The sequence below is a fragment of the Hemitrygon akajei genome, chromosome 4, assembly GCF_048418815.1.
Source record: "Hemitrygon akajei chromosome 4, sHemAka1.3, whole genome shotgun sequence".
In the NCBI taxonomy this organism is placed as follows: domain Eukaryota; kingdom Metazoa; phylum Chordata; class Chondrichthyes; order Myliobatiformes; family Dasyatidae; genus Hemitrygon; species Hemitrygon akajei.
In genome coordinates this window covers 15,736,224-15,758,891 of record NC_133127.1, presented here as the reverse complement: position 1 = coordinate 15,758,891, position 22,668 = coordinate 15,736,224, and the positions used below count along the sequence as shown (strand labels likewise).

Below are 22,668 nucleotides of genomic sequence, written 5' to 3'. Positions count from 1 at the left end.
CAACCACAGTGACAGCGTAACTGTAGATGAAGACTACCTGTCCTTTCTTTCACCTGCAGGGTTAGGATTCATACAGGAATGTAAGAACAGATCATTTTGCTGTCAGCGTGTGTGTCTTTCTTTCCCTTCTTGCTGCCTGTCTGTTTAGTGCAGGGTTCCCTCAATGATACCAGTGGGCACAGCTGTCAAGAGGAGGACAGTGTTAGGAGTGATATTTATTACCAGCGAATGTAGTCCTGACACGTGTCAAAATAGATTGTATTATCAAGAAGATCTGGGTAGTTATGACTTCCACCAGTCCCAATGAGTGATGCTTGCTGGGACTGGATGCAGCAGATTTGCGTTTGTGTTTTTTTTTGCATTTGACATGCTCCCTCATGGGAGCATCCCTTAAAATCCCTTGAAGTATGCTCTTCCCATGATTGTGCGGGTTTCATCCGGATTCCACTTTCCAATGAAGGTGTGTGTGTGGGGGGGGGGGGGGGGGGGTAGTCAGACAGCATTTGTGGAAGCACTCAATGAACCGGGTTAGTAGCCTGCCTCAGATGTTCAAGATGCATGGGATCCACGGTGAACTGGCCATCTGGATTCAGAGCTGACTTGTCCATTCAGGGTAGAGGTAGACTTATTCTAGCTGGAGGTCTGTGATTAGTGGTGTTCCACAGGGATCTGCACCTGGACCTAAGATTGTGATGTATAAAAATGACCTGGATGACAATGTAGATGAGTAAGTTAGTTAGTCTGCAGATCATACGAAAATTGGTGACCATATAACCATATAACAGCATGGAAACAGGCCATCTCGGCCCTTCTAGTCCGTGCCAAACGCTTACTCTCACCTAGTCCCACCGACCTGCACTCAGCCCATAACCCTCCATTCCTTTCCTGTCCATATACCTATCCAATTTTTTTTTAAATGACAAAATTGAACCTGCCTCTACCACTTCTACCGAAAGCTTGTTCCACACAGCTACCACTCTCTGAGTAAAGAAGTTCCCCCTCGTGTTACCCCTAAACTTTTGCCCCCTAACTCTCAACTCATGTCCTCTTGTTTGAATCTCCCCTACTCTCCATGGAAAAAGCCTATCCACGTCAACTCTATCTATCCCCCTCATAATTTTAAATACCTCTATCAAGTCCCCCCTCAACCTTCTACACTCCAAAGAATAAAGACGTTGTGGATAGTGTAGAAGACTGGCGAAGAATTCAGCGGGATATGGATCAGTTTCAGAAAAGGGTGGAGAAATGGCAGATGGATTTTAACCCTGCCAAAGTATCCTTTTCTCAGGATTTAAATATCTAATACTAGAGAGCATGCATTTAAGAGAGGGGATCATTTCAAATGAGATGTGAGAAGCAAGGGAGTGGTAGGTGCCTGGAATGAGATGCCTGGATTGGTGGTAGAGGCAGATATATTTTAAGGGATGTTTTACTCCTATAATTTACAATATGTTGCCCCTATTACCACTTACCTTTAATGTTCCATCAACTCTTGCTTACTTCCATGCTATCTAGACTCTCCTCTTGTTCTTCTTAACCCTCACACGTTTTGTATTTATTAAAAACCTGTTTCATTTCTAACTTGTTCTTGTTCTTATGAATATTCTTTGGCTGAAATGACAAATTTGCCACATGGTACCTGGTCTACTGAGTATTTCTGCAACTGCAATATGGGACACTATGCTAGTGCGGCAGGTAGAGTGATGCTATTATAGCACAGGGTGTGGAAATTGGAGTTCAAGTCCAAAACTGTCTGTAAAAAATTTCTACATCCTTCCTATGAGAGCATGGGATTCCTCCAGATGCTCTCTCTCTCTCTCTCTCACTCTCTCCTTTTCATCCTCTCTCCCTCCTGACTAATTCATTGATTTTGACTTCTTCCCTCTTCCGTTCCTGTTCTGATGAAGGGTATCTGCCCGAAAGGTCAACTGTTTATTCCCCTACATAGATGCTGCCTGATTTGCTGAGTTCCTATAGCATTCTATGTGTGTTTCTGTTCTTACGATATGGAGAGTGGGCAGTTAAATGGAAGAGCTACAAATTCAGCCATGATCTTCTTGGATGGAGGAAGGGAACATATGCCCAACTGCTCCTTCCTGTTTCTTAGTAATAATGAGCTTCTGCCTCATCTCCCTCACTGTATGTTAATCCCAACTACCCTGCCACATCTCTTCATTTCTTTATTTTTTATTGTTTTTTTTAGGCATTTTCTACAACACTACAGATAAGAAAAAAACCCCAAACCAAAATGAAAAAAATTAATACAGTGCAAAAATAAACATACAATAATATAATACAAAAAAGATAATTGAGAAAACACCCAAATTGAAGTCATGTAAAGTTAGTATCCTCCCCAAGCCCCACAACAAAAAAAAAACTCCAGACCAACCACAACACAATATAGAGAATATAAATCAGGACATTCAAATCCCCAAAACTGTAAATACACTTGAAAACAGAAGGTAATAATGCCTACTACCAAAAAAAAATTGCTGAAAGTAAGGGACTGAAAAAAACCTTAATTAAGAGGAAGGTTATGAAAGTACTCAATACATCTCTTCATTTCTGTTGGGAGTAGATTAGCAGTATGACTGAGGAGTATTAGAGTCATGGAGTAATACAGCACAGAAAAAAGCCCTTCGGCCCAACTGGTCCATCCTGGCTACAGCATCCCCCAGCAGTCCAAGTTGCCCACGTTCGGCTCATGACTGCTTATTCCCATCCTTAGATGCTACCTGACCTGCTGAGCTCCTCCAGCACATTGCGTGTATTGCTCTAGATTGCCAGCATTTGCAACCCTTCTTGTGTTTACTCTTCATCCCACCTTCTCAATATTTATTGTTTCATCTGGTGGAAGAGCCTAAGACCAGAGGACACAGCCTCGCAATAGAAGGCTGTCCTTTTAGAACGGAGATGAGGAAGAATTTCTTTAGCCAAAAAGTAGCAAATATGTGGAATTCTTTGCCACAGGCAGCTATGGAATTTAAGGCAGAGGTTGATAGATTCTTGATTGGTCAGGGCATGAAGGATACAGGGAGAAGGAGGAGATTGGGGCTGAGGGGAAAATTGGATCAACCATGAAGTGGTTGATAAGCAGACTCGATAGGCCAAATGGCCCAATTCCACTCCTATATCTTATGGTCTTATTTATTTATTATTAGCATTCTTTCTTTTTGTATGTGCACAGTTTGTTGTCTTTTGCACTCTGGTGAATGCCGAGTCGGACAGTTTATCATTGAATCTGTTAAGGTTATTATTTTATAGATCTGTTGAGTGTGCCCACAAGAAAATAAATCTCAGGGTAGTATATGGTGACATATATGTACTTTGATAATAAATTTACTTGGAACACAACTGCACTGGGGAGATCAGATTTCTGGTCTGCGGATGAAAGGGGAATCTCAGGTAGACAGAGTGGTTGAAGAAGGCATTTGGTACATTGTCCTTCGTTGGTCAGGGCACTGAGTTTAGAAACTGGGACATTTTGCTACAATTGCCACGTGTAATGAGATACAGTGAAAATCTTGTCTTCCCTGCTCTTCATACAGATCAATTCATTACACAGAGTACTGAGGCAGTGCAAGATAAAGCAGTAAGAAAGTGCAGAACAAAGTGTTAGTTCCTGAGACAGCGTAGTTCAGGTAGCATTTAGGCACAAGATCATGGAGGTAAATTGTGAAACCTTTCCAAAGTCTTTCTCTTTATACAACAGTTGTGCGATCTCTCCTCAGGGATAATATTGATCGTTAGATCATTGTAGTGATCATAAATAAACAGCATTAGCAGTTCACCATCTGGCCTCTCATGTAAATAAGATCATGGTTGGACCTCTCAGCTGAACTACTTACCTGCACTATTCCTTTATCTCTTAATTCACTTAATGTCTAAAAAAATTAATTTCTGTCTTGAATATGCTCAGTAACACCCTTCACAACTCTCGTGAGTAGAGAATTCCAAAGATTCACCCCTCTGTGGGTGAAGAAATACCTTCTGGTTGCAGTCGGGAGTAGCCAGGCCTTTAATACGAGTCTGTGATTCCTTTGTCAATCTTACATCTATTCTCTCATTTTAGAACTTGGAAAATACAACATTACAGCACAGTACAGGCCCCTCAGCCCATGATGCGGTGTCTGCCTTTTAATCTAGTCCGAGATCAATCTAAACTTTCCCTCCAATAAAGTCCTTCGGTCTTCTGTCATCCATTTGCCGATCCAAGAGTCTCTTAAATGTCCCTAATGTATCTGCCTTTACCACCAACCCTGGTCGCACACTCAATGCACCCACCACTCTGTCTAAAAAAAAAACCCTACGTCTTTCCTTCAATCACCTTAAAATTATATCCTCTTGTATTTGTCATTTCCTCCCTGGGAAAGAGGCACCGAGCTATTATCATCCAATACACCTCTATCAAGTCATCACCATAGCTTCAAAGAGAAAAGCCCTAGGTCGCTCAGCCTTTCCTTCTCAGATATGCTCTCAAATCCAGGCAGCATCCTGCTAAAAATTCAGACACAATCGTGGTAAAAATTTTCCAGGAGGATTTTGAACGTCTTAATGAGATAATTTCTTATTCTGCTAAATTCAAGAAAGGTCAGATCCCATCTGAGTATAGGCTGAGGGTGATATCAGGTCTTCTTCAACAGTGCACTGTACACGTCTACCTTTCCTTTCTGTTGACCTCAGTTGAAATGAAAATCAACAATATTGTGAAGAAGGCAGCTGATTGAATCATGATGAAGGGTCTTGGCCCGAAACGTCGACTGTTTATTCATTTCCATAAAATCAAGGCTTGACTGACCCAGGCTGAATATAGAACATGACGGCACAGAAACAGGCCCTACAACCCATGATGTCTGTGCTGACTATGACATTAGATTAAACCAATAACTTCCATCTGCACATACTCCATAGCCCTCCATTCGTTCCATATCCATGTGTCTTTCTGAAAACCTCACGAGCACCTGTATCATATCTACTTTAGTCATCATCCTTGGCAACCCATTTCTGATATCCACCAATTTCCATGTAAAAAATTGACCAGATCATCCCCTTTAAACTTGTCCTTTCTCACTTCTTTGACATTTATAGAGTCACAAAGACAAAGAAAATTACTGCACAGAAACAGACCCTTTGGCCCAGCTAGTCCCTGCTGAACCATTTGTACCCTGCATAAAAGATTCTGACTGCCTAGCCCATCTATACCTCCTGATTTTATAAGCTGATCAGGTCTCCACTTAGCCTCCAGAGAAAACAACCCAAGTTAATTTAACCCCTCCTTTAGCACATGCCCTCTGATCTAGGCAGCATCCTGGTCCCCACTCTTCAATGGAGCAAGCAGAAATTCATGCATGAGCTTTAAACTGCACATTATACAAGAGCCTTATGCTGCAGTAACATCACTTCCTGCCAATGCCCCTAGCGATGAAGGCAAGAAGGTGGCATCAATCATTGAGAGCCCTCACCATCCAGGACTTGCTAATTATCACCATTAGGAAGGAGGTAAAAAAAAAGCCTGAAGACCCACACTCAATATTTTAACTATGGTTTCTTTCCCATTCCATCAAATTTATGAACAGTTCATGAATACTACCTTGCTATTCCTATTCTTTGTTATTTATTAATTTTGCTTATTTATTTAGATACAGCATGCAATAGACCTTTTCGGCCTTTCAAGCCGTGCCTTTCAGTGTTTGTCGTTCATTTTGTGCCCTGTTGTATGTCGTGGGTGATCATGGTCTTTCCATGACCATGACTGTTCTTGGCAAATTTTTCTACGGAACTGTTTTGTCATTGCCACCTTCTGGGCAGTGTCCTAACAAGATGGGTGACCCCAGCATTATCAATGCTCTTCAGAGATTGTCTGTCTGGCGTCAGTGGTCACAAAACCTGGACTTAATAATATACACCAGTTGCTCATGCAACCATCCGTCACCTGCTCCCATGGCTTCATGCGACTCTGACTGGGGGCTAAGCAGGTACTAAACTTTGCCTATGGGAGATCTGCAGGCTAGCGGAGGACACCAGGGACTTGGACCACAGAATCTGTTTGTAAATTAGTGCATTAAAAGGTTTTGGCCCAAGGGCTTAAGAACATCAGAAACTGGAGGAGATGCCAGCCACTAAATCATAAAAACATAGAAAATCTACAGTACAATTCAGGCCCTTCAGCTGCCAACATGTCCCTACCTTAGAAATTACTAGGCTTACCCATAGTCCTCTATTTTTCTAAGCTCCATGTACCTATACAAAAGTCTCTTAAAAGACCCTATCGTATCCGCCTCCACCACCGTTGCTGGCAGCCCATTCCACGCACTCATAACGCTGAGTAAAAAAAACTTACCCCTGACATCCCCTCTGTACCTACTCCCCAGCACCTTAAACCTGTGTCCTCTTGTGGCAACCATTTCAGCCCTGAGAAAAAGCCTCTGACTATCCACATGATCAATGCCTCTCATCATCACTAAATCACTAAATCCTGTTCTGTGAGCTGACAGCTGACCCAGCTCAGGCAGTTATAGAACATACAACAGCACTGCATCGAATAGACCTTTCAGCCAACAACATATATGTTGAATTAAACTAAACCTCTACTACCTGCACATGATCCATATCCCTCTATTCAGGTGTCTGTCCAAGAGCCTCTTAAACATCTTTATCATTTTGGGTTCAAGAGTAACGTTTAAGAGAATTTTGGTTCGGTACAGGGATGACAGGTGTATGGAGGGATATCATCAGGTCAGCATAGGCTAGATGGGCCAAATGGCCTCTGTGATGGTGACTTGGTGGAATTGTCACTGACGGCTGTTGAGGTCAAGTCATTGGGTGTATTTAAAGTGGAGGTTGGTAGGTAAAGCCATCAAAGGTTATGGGGAAAAAGCAAGAGAAAGGGATTGGGAGAGAAAGTAAATCAGCCATCATAGAATGGCAGAACTGACCGAATGGACTAATTCTCCTATTTCTTATAAATCTATATCAGCCTCCACTGCTACCCCTGACAATGCATTCCTGGCACCCACGATCTGTATAAATAACTTGCCCTGCACATGTCTTTTGAACTTTCTCCTTCTCGTCTTTAATGCATACCCTCTTGCATTAGACGTTATGGACTGTGGCTGTTATCCCGACCTTTAACAGACCCTGACCTACCATTACTATAATTGCATGCTAGGCCTGAAGATCTTGTTCCAATGACCTTTCTAAAAAGCTTAGATGCTGGGCTCATAATTTTAGAGCGGGACCCAATCCGTGCACCTGTGAGTCTGAGCCCTAGCCACAGGGGGTCAAATGGGTTAGCCGTCTCTGAAAGAGAAAAGAAACAAAGAGAAAATGATCCCCAGCAGCTTGTGGGCAATGTTCAGCTGCAAGCCTGCTCCAGAGATAGAAAGATTAATTAGTTTGTCGGGAATTCCCATCAGTCTGAGATGAGAAGCTCCACAAATCCAAAGAAAATATCATAAAAAAAAAGGCAAATTTGAAGTATGCCAGATAACGAAATAGCAAAAGTAATTGAAAAATCATACATGACCTTTACAATAGTTATAGTAATATCTAGTTGCATAGAAGCGTTCTTATCTCAATACATAGCCCCTGCATTGGTTTAATATATAATACGAAGGATAAGAAGAACATACACATTCTCTTGGTACAACTCTCCCTGATCACAACGCTCCCCTGCACAAAGCTTGCTCAGTGTAATGCTCCCTCAGTACACCACTCTCTTGGTGCAGTGCCCTCTCAGCGCAATGCTCCCTTGACACAGCACTTCCTTGGCACAACACTCCTTCCGTGCAGCGTTCCTTCTGTGCGTTGCTTCCAAATACAACCCTCTCACGATTCAGGGTTTCCACACCTTAGGTCCTCTGGAGGAAGGACCTAGATATCTGGAGCAGGAATTAGCCACCACAAGGGAAAACATTTCCGCATCAGTCAGCGTCTTAATGCCCCTCCGAAGCACAACAGCAATTGTTGCTATTTCAATAAGTTCATCTTTGGTCAGTGAGCTTGACAACACTTGCTCCACCTTCTCTCATAAACCATCACAGGCAGCTACCCAGAGGGCATTCTCCAAACACAGGACATTCTGCAGCTCAGATGTTATTTTATGTCCATCATTTTTAAATATATATTGTGTTATTTCATTTGCTGACTCACATTCTGCAGAAATTATGAAATAATAAACAAATCCTGAAGCAAATAAACCCTAAATATTTATAATACTAAGAAGCCCCAAGGACTGTGATCAAAAATAACACATACACTTAGCCCATAGTCTGAGTATGAATTCTGCTTCATCAAGGATCTGTCCTAAACGTTTCAAACATGCTGTAAACTGAGAAGAAATCCTGTAGATTATCCAAACACAGAAACGTCTTCTGGACCCCAGTATGAACATCACCACTGATTTACAATTCAAACATTGTGTGTTCACAACAGAATTTTAAATGTAGTAAATATCAGAGCAACACACACACAATGTTAGAGAAGCTCAGAAGGTCAGGCAGCACCTACAGAGGGAAATAACTAGTTGACGTTTTGGACTAAAGCCCTTCCATCAGGACATTGTCTGAAATGTCTGCACGGCAGTTTACCTCTCCTGAAATGAGTAGATCAGAGTCTGTGGGGAGGTTAGAGAATGATGGGGTGTATGAAGAATAAAATGTACAACTCATGCAGGACTAGGTGCAAATGGTGGACCAAAGTCACAGTAAATTTATTGTTAAACTACATACACACAGTGGCCACTTTATTAGGTACACCTGTGCACCTGGTCATTAATGCAAATACCTAATCAGCAATTCAATGCATAAAAGCATGCAGACTTGGTCAAAAGGTTCAGTTGTTGTTCAGGCCAATTATCAGAATGGGGAAGAAATGTGATCTAAGTGACTTTGACAGTGGAATGATTGTTGGTGTCAGACAGGGTGGTTTGAGTATTTCATAAACTCCTGATCTTCTGGGATTTTCACACTCAATAACCTCTAAAGTTTACAGAAAATGGTGTGTAACACGAGAAAAAACATCCAATGAGCAGCGATTTTTGTGGGCAAAAGGGCTTTGTTAATGAGAGAGGTCAGAGGAGATTGGCCAGACTGGATAAGCAGACAGAAAGGCAGCAGTAACTCAAATATCCACGTGTTACAACAGCGGTGTGCAGAAGAGCATCTCTGAACACCCAACATGTCAAACCTTGATTGTTTGACTACAGCAGCAGAAGACCTCACTGGGTTCCACTCCTGTACCTAATAATGTGATACTGATTATATATGCTACCATATACAACATTGAGATTAATTTTCTTGCAGGCATTTGTGAGAAAATAAAGTAGTCCCTATCAATAATGGCCAACGTTCGGCTTACCTTCCTTTTGCTTGCTGTACCTGTCGGTATAATATTGGGAAAATATCACAGCAGAGCGTACTACCCGCTGAATAGGAGAAATCGATTGAAAGTGGACTTGATGAATATTATGTTTCTTTTCTCATTTGATGTATGTTCTAATGTTTTTATCATTGACTACGCCATAGCTGTCTGCTTTGTTCAATATCCTGGTAAATTAGCTAAGATATGCCCCATTTGCTCTTCAGTTACCAGTCATCTTGTCAGAATGACAACTGACAAGAAAAAAAAGATTTAAAAACTGTATTGGCAAGTGCTTTGAATCCACATAAGTTATCTTCTATAAATAAACCAGATAATTCTTAAAACATGTTTGAGGAAAACATCTCTCCTTTCATTCTCACAATGACTCCTCTGCCCACTGCATTCACAGTGCCTTGTCCACTGCAAGTTGGAGTTAAAAGTTTATTCTCATCTGAATGTACATATATACAACTAAATGAAATAATGTTCCTCCGCACCATGGGGCACCCATAATACATATAACTCATGCACATCACATAAAACAAAATATTACCACAAATAAGTTAATAAAATGTAGTTCCAATGCATGTAGTCCACAATGTATTCACCGTGCCAATAAACACACCTCTTGATATATCCCCCCCCCCCCCCCCCCTATACTTTCCTCCAAACACCTTAAAGATTTGTCCCGTTGTTTTAGCCATTTCCTCCCTGGGAAAATGTCTCTCAAGTACTCTAATGCATTTCAGAGGGGGTCACCAGGAGCAATACTCTACAAAACATTGTGGGTCTTGAGGGGTTTTCCAGTGATTGTCCTGCTAAAAGTATAGCAATGCAGGGGTTCATGTAAGCAATTACTCTCACAACATTTAAGAAATGTGTGAACAACGACTATGAGACAAAAGTAGAGAAGGGTGCTGTCCACATGCTAGGGCGCCACAGTAGGGCATCGCAGTTCAGAGTTCATTTCTGGTGCTATCTGTAAGAAGTTTGTACATCCTTCCCGTGGGGGCGTGGATTTCCTCTGGGTGCTCCGTTTTCTTCCCACAGTCTAAAAACGTACCGGTTAGTAGGGTAATTAATTAGTCATTGTAAGTTGTCCCGTGATTAGGCTAGGGTTAAATAGGTGGGTTGCTGAGTGGTGCAGTTCGTTGGGCCAGAAGGGCCTGTTCCGAGCTGTATCTTTAAATAGAATAAATAAAATAAATGATAATAGATGATTACTTAATAAAACTTAGGCCCTTTCGTATTAGCTATTGCACCCCTGGGGAAAAAAAAGTCATTTTCACCTTAAACTTATGCCCTCTCGTTCTTGAGTTCCTAAATAGTTGGTCAGTCGTTCATTAGATTCTGTTATAGTTACTATTCAATAGATTTGAGTATAGCCACAAAAAATGAATTTCAGAGCTGTATATGGGGACATATTTGTACTTTGATTAAAAAATTTACTTTGAAATTTGAAACAGATCCCGTGTCCCCTCTGTCTCGACCTTTCAAGAATTTACACACGACTGTGCTGTGTATCTCCGTGACGCTAAAGAACAAGTAGAAAGCCAGAATGAGAAAGTGTCAGTAAAGAGAGATGAAAAGTAACTGCAGAGTATGTTAGAGAGCACCCAGAAGGAACAGTTAAAGGATGAGTGACAGGTAAATAGAAGCAATTCCAGTATAAAATTAACAGAAGTTATTTGAACTACCAAAATTTATCACAGATTAGCACTTTAGTTTTGAAACCAATCAGAGATAGACAGACAAATAAAGAGATGAAATAACAGTGTTTCAAACACATCAAAACCAGGAATAAATATATTACAGCATGATACAAGAAAAAGGGAATTAAAGGCGCAAATGTGGTCCATCCGAGTTCCTCCAGTATTTTGTGTGTGTTCGGATTTCCAGCATCTGCAGATTTTCTCGTTTGAGATGTGGTCCATATATAGAATGAATCAGTAGAAGTACAATAATAATACTTTTCTTAAAGACACTGGAATAAGTACATAAGGTAAAAAAAAAAAAGCTTTATTTCTCACATCTACATCAAAACAGAGTGAAATGTGTCATTTGCGTTTAGTCAAATCAGTGAGGATTGTGCTGGGCAACCTGTAAGTGTTGCCATGCTTCGAGTGCCAACACAGCACGCCCACAATTTACTAACCCTAACCCATGCATCTTTGAAACTGTAGCATCTGGAGGAAACCCACATGGTCACGGGCTGGGGTTTCCAACCTGGGGTCCACGGACCCCTTGCTTAATGGTATAAAAGAGGTTGGGAACCCCTGGTCATGGGGTAAATGTACAAACTCCATACAGACAGCAGCAGGAACTGAAGTCCAATCGGCGATCGCCAGCACTATAAAGCGATTGTGCTAATCACCATGCCCCCATCCCCTTATATACGGAATGAGTTGCCAGGGGAAGTATTTCAGGCAGGTACAAACTCCTTATGGGCAGATAGTGTTACGCTAACCGCCACGCTCTCATGCCACTCTTGATATCCTTAAGATGTCCCACACCATATAACATAAAAAGAGCTACTTTTCAGATACCTATTTTTTGTTAACATGCTAACAACACACCAAAGGATGTGCTGAGGGCTGGGGACATTCCAGTGCCAACACCGCATGCTCACTATGTTCAACACACCTACACCTCAAAACAACACAAGCAGCAGCAACAACAACAGCCCCTTTGCCACCCTCCCACTCCCTCAAACACACAGGCCCTCCCTTATCTCTCTTTATCATCAGCATCTAGCGTATAAACAGACAAACTCAGAGCACAGTCGATGTAAATCAAACCAACGGTCCATACTCAACACTTTTAACAACATCTTCCCTTTCCATCAGATTTCTGAGTGATCCATGAACACTACTTCACCTTTCGTCATTCATACTATTTATTAATTTATCTACTGTAACTTATGTATCGCACTGTACTGCAGTCTCTAAACAACAACTTTCTTAGGTACATATATATAGCTAGAGTGTCTAAGACTTTTGCACAGTATTGTAGTCATTTTATGTAATGCACTGTACTGCTGCTGAAACAAAAAAAAAAAATTCATTTAATATGTGAGTGATGATGAACCAGATTCTGATCTGGATCTCTATTGTGGACTGAAAGTGGGAAGGGGGCAGGGAGAGAGGAATCATGGTTGGGAAAAGGGGAAGGGAGAGGGGATAGAGCAGGAAGAAAGAGAGAGACATTCTGTAATGAACAGTAAACCAGTTGTCTGAAATCAAGTGACTTTGCCTGGCGTCTGCACCCGCATCAACCCCCCCCCCCCCCACCCCTGACACTCCTTCTTTGCCACCTGTCCCACACCCCTCTCCAGCACTTCGTCCACACCATTCCCAGCATTCTTTGCCCCCGCCAGATTTACAAACTTGCTCTCTGCTCCACGTTGACGAACAGAACTGTGCACACTAGCAACATATAAAAGCACCTAAGACTTTTGAACAGTACGGTATGCCAGTCACAATAAAGCTGATTCTGAAACAAAAACTGCAATGCTAGAAATCTGAAATAAAAGTAGAAAAAGCTGGAAACACTCAGCAGGTTGATCAGCATCTGCAGAGAGAAAAAAACTGTTAATGTTTTAGATAGGACCCTTTATCGGAACTAGTCAAAGGGCAGAAGGCATGGGCAGGGACCAGAGGAAAACTTATTCGAGGTTGGTGTTCCTTGAAGAAGCAGTGAATTCCATAGGAAATGAAAGTCAAAAAGTTGTCAGAGGGTCCCAGGCCTGAAACATTAACGATTGTAAAGAAGATCTACAATAATGCTGCAGAGCACGAGGGCCTAAGTTACACAGAAAGGTTGGGCAGGCTCGGACTTTATTTCCTGTGATGCAGGAGATTGAGGGGTGTCCTTGTTAGTGATTGGGTGAATGCACACAGTCTTTTTCCCAGGAAAGAAAAAGAAACCATAGCCTAGAGAGCATATGTTCAAGGGTGGGGCAGGAGGGGTATTTAAGAAAGAATGTAGTGTAGAAAACTGCAGTGAGATCAGCGATTTCTATAGAAATAATATACCAAAAAATTTTGGAGACAGTGAGAGATTTAAAGGCAATCCTGATGAAGAGTCTCCGTACTCTCCAATGAGATTCCTTCTTCTTCTGCCATTCACCTCTTCCACCAATGCCCTCTCAGCTTCTTACTTCATCAACCCCCTCCCCCCGGCCTCATCCACCCACCTTCCCCCTTACCTGATCTCACCCATTAGCTTGTACTCCTTCCTATTCCCCAATTTCTTATTCTGGCTTCTTCCCCCATCCTCTTCAGACCTAATGCAGGGTCTCGGCCTGAAACACTGACTGTTTATTCCTCTCCAGAGATGCTGCCTGGCTTGCTCAGTTCCTCCAGCATTTGTGTGTGTTGCTCTGTGAGAGACTGAAAGGTACTGGTGCTCAGAGAGACCAGGACGTCCTGGTATACCAATCATTTCATGTAGATGTGCCTCGAAATTCAGAAGGCAAAAAATGTTACTTTTATTTCAAATGAATTTGCATCCAAGTGTATTGATTTTTTATGGCAGTTATATCAGGCCTTGGAAGATTGTTTCTGGAACACCGGGTATGTCTGATCTAACCAAGGATAGGTAAGCTTATAATACAGAGAGTGCAGTAAAGGTTCACTGGAGCAACTCCTGGGCTGGGGAGAATTGTGTGATACCTCTTGTACTTAATAAAGCAGCTACTGAGCGTATCTTCCTGGTCTTCTGCTGCTGTAGTCCATCCAATTCAAGGTTCAATGTGCTGTTCATTCTGAGATACTCTTCACATCACTGCTGTAGAACATGGTTACTATCACTGTCCTGTCAGTCTGGCCATTCTTCTCTGACCTTTTCACCCACAGAACTGCTCGTTACTGTATTTTTTTTTGTTTTTCACACTACTATAAACTCTAGAGCAAGGGTTCCCAACCATTTTTATGCCATGGAGCCTTATCATTAACCGAGTGGTCCATGGATCCCAGGTTGGGAACCCCTGCTCTGCAAACTGTTGTGTGTGAAAATCCTAGGAGATCAGCAGTTTCTGAGATACTCAAACCACCCTGACTGGCACCAACAATCATTCCACAGTCAAGGTCATTTAGATCACATTTCTCCCCCATCCTGATGTTTAGTCTGAACAACAACTGAACCTGTTGACCATGTCTGCACGCTTTTGTGCATTGAGTTGCTGCCACAAGATTGGCTGATTAGATATTTGCAGTAATGTACAGGTGTACCTAATAAAGTGGCCACAGAGTAGATACTTTCAAAATTTAGAAGCGATCTCATTGGAACACACAATTTTTTTTCGCGCTTTGACAGGGTAGACGCAAGGTTGCCCTTTCCCTTGGCTGTGGTGTCTAGAATGTGTCAGACTATTAATGCCCTGGTCTAAAACCCTGTTTAGACCATATGTGGAATATTGCATTCAGTTCTGCTTGCCTTATTATATGAAGGTTGTGGATCCTTTAGAGAGGTGCAGAGGGGAGTTACCAGGATGCTGTTTGGATAAGAGATCATGTCTTACGAGGATAGGATCAGTGAGCTTGGGTTTTTCTCTTTGGATTGAAGGAGGATGAGAGGTGATTTGATAGAGGTCTACATGATAAAAATGGACAACCAGAGACCTTTTCCCAGAATGGAAATGGCTAATATAAGGGGGCAAAACTTTAAGGTGTTTGGAGGAAAATACAGGGAGGATGTCAGATGTCGGTTTCTTTACACAGAGAGTGGTAGGTGCATGGAACACACACCAGGGATGGCGGTAGGGACATTTAAGAATCTCCTAGATAGGCACGTGGATGATAGAAAAATAGGGGAATGTGGGAGGGGTGGTTTAGAGTAGGTTAGAAGGGCCAGTACTATGCTGTAGTGTTCTCCATTGGTCAGGGTCAACCATGGATGCTCATCCTAGCTGACTAGATATGCCAGCCAGGGCAGTTCAATATGGAGAGCAAGCTGTTGCCCATGTAGCAAGCTCCCCCTCTCCACGCATCTGATGAATCCAAAGGAACTGCAGAGACCGATACAGTTTGGCACCAGCGGCGTTGTGCAAGTTGCCAGTCATCACTGAATTCAACATAGCACAGCCTTAGGGACTCCAGCTCTGGACTTGTCCCTCAGGGTTTACTCCCGAGGCCCTCCCCATGAGTGGGCAAGGCCGCAAAGCAGCAGAGGTTTAGAGATCAGTTTTCCTTCTCCCAGATGAGCTATCAGCCACCACTGACTAGCCCCGTCTGCCCAAAGTGACTGGTTTTAGGGAGCCAGTAATCCGCTTTTGACCCTCCTCCTGTCAGTAGAAACAGTTCCGCCGAGCTTAGTAGCTAAGCCACATGTGAAGGGCAGAAGTTAGACTTGGTTGTCAGAGGCAATTTGAGGTGTACGCCATTGGGAGCATTTAATAGGTAGTGGGGGCACGTCCCCATCACCACCCCCGGCCGTAACAATTTTAATAATCTTGTTAGAGTCATAAGAGTCATAGAAAGGTATAGCACAGAAACAGACCCATCTAGACCATGCCAAGCCAGTTAAACTGCCTTCACCCATCAACCAGCACTGGAACAATAGCCCTCTGCACTCTTTCAACCTTATTTACATCTTTTCTGTAGGTAGGTGATTAAAACTGCACACAATACTCCAAATTAGGCCTCACTGTCTTATACAACTTCAACATAACACCCCTTCTCCTGCACTCAATACATTGATTTATGAAGGCCAATGTGCAGAAAGCTTTCTTTACAAGCCTATTTACCTGTGATGCCACTTTCAATGAATTATGGACCTGTATTCCCAGATTTCTTTGTTCTACCACACTCCTCAGTGCCCTAATGTTCACTGTGTAAGACTTGCCCTGTTTGGTTCCACTGAAGCACAACACCTCACACTTGTCTGCATTAAAATACCATCTGCCGTTTTTCAGCCCCAATTTTCCGGTAGGTCCAGATCCCGCTACAAGCCATGATCACCTTCCTCGCTGTCCGCTACACCCCCAATCTTGGTGTCGCAAATTTGCTGATCCAGTTAACCACAATATCAACTAGATCATTGATTTAGATGACAAACAGCAAAGGGCCCAGCACCTGTCCCAGATCTAAAATATGTTTTATGGAAAAGATACAATAGATGCATTTTTAAAGAATACATTAGAGACATTTACGATGCTCTTAGACAGGCAGACGAATATGTAGGGAATGGAGGGATATGAACCATGTGCAGGCAGAAGGGATTCATTAGGTTAATGAGTCCAGCAGAACATCGTGGGCTGAAGGGCTTCTTCCTGTGCTGTACAGATCTGTGCTCTAAAGATCAGAGCATTCATGCCAGAGACGAGAAGAAATGTCTTCAGCAAGAGAGCAGTGATTCCTTGGAAACCTCTCGGTCACTGAGTATATTCAGGGAGAAATCAATAAGACATGTCCAATGTGAATGAATAAAAGGGTTTGGGGTCAGTTGCACTGAGTTAAGTGATCAGCCATGATGGTATTGAATAATAAAAGAGGAGCAAAGTACTGAATAACCTTCTCAGGTTTCAGTGTCCTTAATAGATTCACACAGCCGCCTTCTTCATGTCTCTGCCTCACCTCCTTGACTCTCCCTTGCTCCTGTGTTGCCCTCTCCACCCCTGACTCCCCTCACTCATTCACCTTCCACAAGATCAGAAGAGATAGGAGCAGAATCAGGCCATTCAGCCCATTAAGAAATCTTCACTATTCTATTTTAGCAGATTTATTACCCCTCTCAACCCCATTCTCCTGCCTTCTCCCCATAACCTTTGACACCCTTACCAATCAAGAACCTATCAATCTCCACTTTAAACATACCCAGTATCTTGGCCTCCACAGCCATCTGTGGCAATGAATTACACAGATTCAATACTTTCTAGCTAAAGAAATTCCTCCTTATCTCAGTTCTAAAGGGACGGCCTTTTATTCTGAGGCTGTGCCCTCTGGCCCTAAACCTCCCCCACTATAGGAAACATCCTCTCCAAATCCACCCAATTGAGGCCTTTCAATCTTCGATAGGTTTCAATGAGATCTCTCCTCATTCTTCTGAACTCCAGAAAGTACAGGGCCTTTCCATAAACCCCTCGCACATTCCCCCCTTCCACTTCAACCCTTCTCACCGACACTCCCCTCCAAAGCCTGGCCTATTGCACTTGCCCTATCTATTACCCCCAATCACTGCACTGGACTGTAAACTCTTAAAACCACCTTTTATAATGCCGTTCACACTGCAAATACATGCTGGACTTTATGTATTTATGCACATTTTATTCTGTATCCATTCCTAGAATCAGAATCAGGTTTATTATCACAACATATGTCCTGAAATTTGTTGCTGTTAACCTCTAACACTTTTTTATATAACTCTTTCTAATTGTTGAACGTTGCCTTTTTCTGTTGCCTATCGTGCCAACACAGCACAGCAAATTCTTTAGACGTGAAAATGTCTAGCGGTGAATGAAGTTGATCCTCGACACTTTGATTGGACGGGTCGCAGACCTAACCCCTATCTGTTAGTGGTACCTCGGATGGATGTGCGTCCACCGCTTTGTCTGACTGAGAGACACTTAGCGTCAGAAAAGAAAGTTTGTGAAAGTAGTTTGCAGCTCATCATGAAGGGCGACAGGAATGAGCGGTTCGTGTGTGCAGTTGTTTTAGTCTGGGGCAAACTAAGCAGGCCATTTCATATACACACTGCTGATAATCCACATTCATTCTGCACACTCAATCACATGCCACAGATATATGGGCACAAATGCATCCACAAACTCAATACATCAACCCTCAGCTACACAGTGTGTTACACATACGTGGAGGTACATGTCTGCAAATGTAATGCATGTATTCCCACATATGTGTACTTCGTCCCAACATACAGATGATCTTACTCTCATACAATGACAGGCAAGTATACAATCACAGTCACATACACACTCTCACTCAACTCACGTCTTATAATCGTCCGTGCTCTTGTACAGATTCCCTGCAAGCAGAAATTCTCTGCACGTTTACATGCATGCTTGTATAAATATTCATGCAGACACACACAAGCAACTCACTGACACATTCCTTCAGCAGTGACTCTTGCACACCCAACTTCTCACTTTCTCATTATATTCCTTGCACTCATCCATGATTGGTGAACATGTACAGTCTTTGCACAAAAGCACACACTTCTTTCCCTCTCTTCCACAAACAGCCCTTGTACACATTTTTGTACACAGTCCAATGCACACATTTCTTGCACACACACAAGCTCTCCGACACATTTCTTTCTCAGGTGTAGACTTTGCACATGTCAGTGCCCTCACATACACATATTCACTGGGATACACACTCCCTGCTCACTTTCACACATAATTCTTGCACACACTGGTGCCTACACAGAGATTGATAATTCTCCTAACAGCCACAGTCGTGCGCAGAGATTTTTTGCGTACACATACTCAATTGCACGCTCATTCAGAGCTAGTGTTCTTGCACACGCAAACTCTTCCGCACACATATTCAGACATAATTCTTGCCCACGTACTTTTGCACACACACATTATAGAGTCAGGCACGCCGTTCTTGCGCGCATTTAGACACACAGTTCTTGCACCACACACCCCCTCACAAACACCCCATAATCGCCGCAAGCACTCAATCCTGTGCAAGTCGGAGCTGCTCTCCGATGTGTCACCACCGTTAAGCTCGGTTATAAATTCCCCAGTGAAAGCTCCGGGCAAACAAATCTGCAGGATCCAAAGCGGAGAGGACTCGGAGCTGAGCTCTCAGTGCGGCGGCTTCTCCGAATCACAGAGCGGCAGACCGGAGAGGGAACCAGTGCTGTTATTCCCCAAGTCAAAGTTTCCATCCTCCGCGAAGGAAATTGCTGCTTTGCAATAAAATATATATATATGTATGTATATAAAGCTCCACCTACCTGCAAATTGGCAGCGTTTGCATCCTCAGTCTTTTCCTCAGGAAAGCAGAATATTTTCTGTCGGAAGTTCCCTCCAGATGAAAGGCTGAGACACCAGCGGGGACACCCAGGACAATCCAGTTTCAGCTCTGATCACTTTGACAGTCTCCCACAGCATGTTGCAGCCAATACTCCCTCCTCCTCTCCCTCCCCCCGTCACCGGCACTTCTTCGCGTCTCTTTCCCAATGCTCTTGGGTCCCAGTTCGGGAGGTAGATCCCGCACAGCCGGCTAGCCGGGGCTCCTCGCGGTCGGAATGCCGGAGGTTTGCGTGTACGGGAGCATGTGGCGAACAGGCGGCCCTGAGTCAGGGGAGGCTCTGTGTGGGAGTGTGGGTGTCAGCGTGGGCTCTGGCTAGCCGGCTAGCCTTCGGTCTCCGTTGCTCTCCCACCTTCTGCAGACGGCAGAGTGGAGATTTGGAAGGGGAGGGGAATGCATGTGCTTAACAAGATTCCCAGCTGCTGATGAAAGCGCGTCACTCGTGAGGTAATTATGAATCCTGTCCCCCGCGACGATGGGAGTTCTTCACCGTGTGTGTGTACAGTGTGTGTGCAGGTACGTGTGTGTCTGTCGTTCTATGTGGTGGCTACCGTTCTCATCGTGTGTGTGTGTGTGTGTGCAGGTATAGAAGACTGCGTGCATCGTCGTGCTCTTGTGTTGGTGTGTGTGTTTATGTGCCTGTAGGCTACTGTTTTTTTCGGGTATATGGGACATTGATATGTATGTGTGGATATATGGATGCTTTAGTTGTTATTTTTGTGTCTGAGTGTGCGTGCTCCTGAGTGTGTGTGAGCATGTGTGCAATACCAAAAAAAAAGGCCAGGAAAACAGTGCATCATGCAGCATCTGTGTGTATGTTTCTATATGTATGTATATGTTTCCCTGAACACGTGTGAGTGTGAAAATCATCTTTTATTTGTGTGTATGGATGTGTATTTACGATTTTGTGTGTGAATGGGTGTGCATCTGTTTTAGATGTGAATGACTATGAACGTGTGTGTGTGTGTGTGTGTGTGTGTGTGTGTGTGTGTGTGTGTGTGTGTGTGTGTGTGTGTTTGTGTGTGTACACAAGCCAAATGCGCTGTCAGCATTCATTTCAAGAGGACCAGAATATAAAAGCAAGGATGTAATGGTGAGGTTTAATAAAGCACTGGGGAGTCCTCACTTGGAGTATTGTGAACAGGTTTGGGCCTCTTATCTTGGAATGGATGTGCTGACGTTGGAGGAGTTTCAAAAAAGGTTCACAAAAATGATTCCAGGATTGAATGGCTTGTCATATGAAGAGCGTTTGATGGCTCTAGACCTGTATTCACTGGAATTCAGAAGAATGAGGGGTGGCCTAATAGAAACCTGAATGTTGAAAGGCCTCCATACAGTGAATGTGGAGAGGATGTTTCCTATAGTGGGAGAGTCTAGGACCAGAGGACACAGCCTCAGAACAGAGGGGCATCCTTTTAGAATAGAGGTGAGAAACAATTTCTTTAGCCAGAGAGTAGTGGACCTGTGGAATTTGTTGCCACAGGCTGCTGTGCAGGCCAAGTCATTGGGCATAATGCCTGGATGTTGCCTGGATTGGGGAGCATGCCTTATGAGAATAGATTGAGTGAACTTGGCCCTTTCTCCTTGGAGTGACAGAGGATGAGAGGTGACCTGATAGAGGTGTATGAGATGATGAGAGGCATTGATTGTGTGGATAGTCAGAGGCTTTTTCCCAGGGCTGAAATGTTTGCCACAAGAGGACACAGGTTTAAGGTGCTGGGGAGTAGGTACAGAGGAGATGTCTGGGGTAAGTTTTTTTTAGTCAGAGTGGTGAGTGCGTGGAATGGGCTGCCGGCAATGGTGGTAGAGGTGGATACAATAGGGTCTTTTAACAGACTTTTGGATAGGTACATGGAGCTTAGAAAAATAGAGGGCTATGGGTAAGCTGAGTAATTTCTAAGGTAGGGACATGTTCAGCACAACTTTGTGGGCTGAAGGGCCTGTATTGTGCTGTAGGTTTTCTATGTTTCTATAATTAAGGCAGAGGTTGATTCATTCGTGATTGGTCAGGGCATGAAGGGATACAGGGAGAAGGCAGGAGATTGGGGCTGAGAGGAAAAATGGATCAGCCGTGATGAAAGGGTGGAGCAGAGTCGATGGGTCAAATAGCCTAAATCTGTTCCTATATCTTATGGTCTATTTCTTTGTATGGTATGTCCATATAGTTCATAGGAGAGAACATGTATATATGTATCTGCAAATATTTCTCTATATGTGAGTGTCTGTTTCTGTGTGTGTGTGTGTGTGAGAGAGAGAGAGCCTGTATATATAATTATCTGTGAATGTTTCTCTATATGAATGTCTGTAAATTTTTGTGTGTATGTGCCTCTGTGAGACCATAGAAGTACCTGTGAATGTTTCTATGTGAGTGTCTGTTGCACAGTGTGTGTGAGAGTGAAAGAGAATTTAAGTGTGTGTGTGAGAGAGACAAAGTAACTGAATTTTCTCTATATTTGGGAGTGTGTGTGTGTGTGAGAGAGAGAGAAAGAAAGAGATAGAGATACTGAAGACAAAATTGGTTTTCCCTGGTGCTCTGGTTTCCTCCCACAGTTCAACGATGTATGGGGTGGTCATTGTAATTTGTAACGTGATTAGCTTTGGTTGTGGGGTTGCTGGGGCTGCATGGCTTGAAGATCTGGAAGGGTCTGCTCTGCACTGTATCACTAACTAACATACATAAGTATCTGTGGATGTCTCTCCATATGTCTGTATGAGTTTGTGTGTGCTGTATAATTTCTTCAGCACACCTCTGAAAAACTGTCTGGTATAGCCCTGGGTCACTGGCATAGTTAACTCGATCATCTGTCAGTCCCCAGGAATAATACCTCACTCAGTATGAACCCTTCAAGTTCTACAGTCCCTGTGTGTCCTTCCTAACCCTTTCCCTCCATCCACCTTTCTCCCACCAACCTCCAAAAGCTTACTACGAGCCAGGCGGACTGACAATTTATGCTCTACACTTGCTGAACATCACGTTCACCTCCCCACCATCTGAGTCAGGGGGGAGTGGAATGAATTTCCCACCCCAGAGCGTTGTGGGCAGAGTTCGAACCCCAGATGGAGGCAGAACTCCACAAATGGAAGTACCATCCCCCAAACCTTACACTAGCCTCATGCCCGCCTTTCCAACTTGGTGCAACAGATCCCACTTGGAAGGAGGGAGGGAGAGCCATGTATAAATTATATACCTCAATGATAAGAGGCATAAATCAAGTGGACAGCAAGGGCAGAAATGGCTAATATAAGGACGCATAATTTTAAGATAATTGGAGGAAAGTATGGTGGGGGGATGTCACAGGTAAGTTTTATA

At 43.3% G+C, this 22,668-nt stretch overlaps 1 protein-coding gene across 1 annotated transcript in view; it reads left to right on the top strand.

Moving 5' to 3' along the window:
* Positions 1 to 22,668, top strand: part of LOC140726138 (dedicator of cytokinesis protein 2-like) — a 1,234,790-nt gene that overhangs the window by 661,726 nt on the left and 550,396 nt on the right. The gene's annotated exons all lie outside the window — the stretch shown is intronic.